The following is a 1,705-nucleotide window of genomic DNA, read 5'->3' as shown; positions in this document are numbered from 1 at the left end:
TTATACTTTTTTGTACAGGGGACGAAGATATATTAATGATATCTTTAACGCTAAAAAATAAAATTCATAAAAAAGGTAGAAAACTCAGTTAGGTATCTGGACATGAAAATAAGCAGATGAAATGGAAAACTTATTAAAAAATGAATAAAAAGAAAAACCTGGGTGATGTAGGTGAAGCGATATTAGAAGACGTTAGTAGAATATTTCTAATCATCCAGATCCACATCACATTAACATTTAAAAATATTAAAGGCTTTATAAATAAAGGTAAGCAAATAAAAGACAAACAACTGGCAAGTCATTAAATGGATTACATCAACATAGTATATCCAAGTATAGCACTCCTGTCAGTATTACTGCTAAAATATACCCAATATCGTCCAGTGTATATAATATAAATATGTATCATAATATAAACATTAAGAGTACGAGCCTCCTAAGTAAAAAAGTGAATATATACGAAAGGATTGCTGATTCTAACGTCATCTACTGGCAGCTCAGTCCTCTAAGGGAATTACGAAATATATACAATATGAGGTGTAGATTTTAGATATTATATTAGATTATAATTTATTTATTTAATGATTTTATAATTATATTAGATTTTTTTTTAACTTATCCGTTTTACATACCCACTACATATTTATACATTTTAATATCTTTTGGATCTCATAATTTTACGTTTAAATCTTTTTATATGTTTTAATCTCTTACTAACTATTTTATCTCAACGTTCGTTTCTTGACCGTTGGATTTCTGTTTATCTAACGTCTTTGTCGACTTACACTCTAACGACTATTCCTGCAATTTCAAACAGTTTAGCAGAAATCTCTCCCTACAACTTAAGTTATTTTTTTCTCTTATTTCTTCATTTCCTATTCTCCATTTTACTTCTTATTTTTCATAACATTGTTTTTACATGCTCCCCGTTAATATATCCGTTTTTACACGCCCATTATATATTGATACATTTTATTACTTTTTGGGCTCTCATTATTTTACATTTTACACCTTTTTATGTTGGTTTTTTTTCTTATTTTTTTTTACTCTCAGATTGACTATTTTATCTCTACGACCTTTAGATTTCTGTTTATGTAACGTCTTTTGCCGACCTGCACTCTAGCGGCTTTCCTGCTATTTATATTAATGTAGCCTGGATTCTCTTTCTATAACCTTACTCTCACATTTCTTACTTTCTTCGTTTCCCTTTCTCCATTTATTTCTTCTTATCCCCTGTTCTTTCACTTTACAATATTGTTTTTTTGTTTTTTTTCATAAGCTCCATTATTAATTTAACTAATTCTTTATAAATTCTTTCCACTTTATCATTTATTTATTACTCACATTTATATGGATATAAATAATAATATAATCAATCTATTACTGTCATTGTCCATAGTTATTAAACTACATTTTTCTCTCTAAATGATGGTTGTTGTCTTTTTGTTTTATACCCCTGATGAAGATCTGAAAATCAGGTCGAAACGTCGAAAAATATTTATTTATGCCGCATCCGCGACCATCTTCTCCAATATATACAATATGGTTTCAATATTTTAAGTTCAAAACAGTTACGGGTTATTACTGAATAATTTGAGACATTTAAATTCGGTTGGGCAGTTGGCATACAATGAGCAGGTTATGTAACACTCCCAATACCCTCCTTTTTGCTTCGCCTTAGTAAAACGTAAAAACCCAAGAAAAA

This window comes from Halyomorpha halys, unplaced genomic scaffold (assembly GCF_000696795.3).
Source record: "Halyomorpha halys isolate HHAL.00 unplaced genomic scaffold, Hhal_1.1 Scaffold1001.1, whole genome shotgun sequence".
In the NCBI taxonomy this organism is placed as follows: Eukaryota; Metazoa; Arthropoda; class Insecta; order Hemiptera; family Pentatomidae; genus Halyomorpha; species Halyomorpha halys.
Note: the sequence above shows the minus strand (reverse complement) of the source record.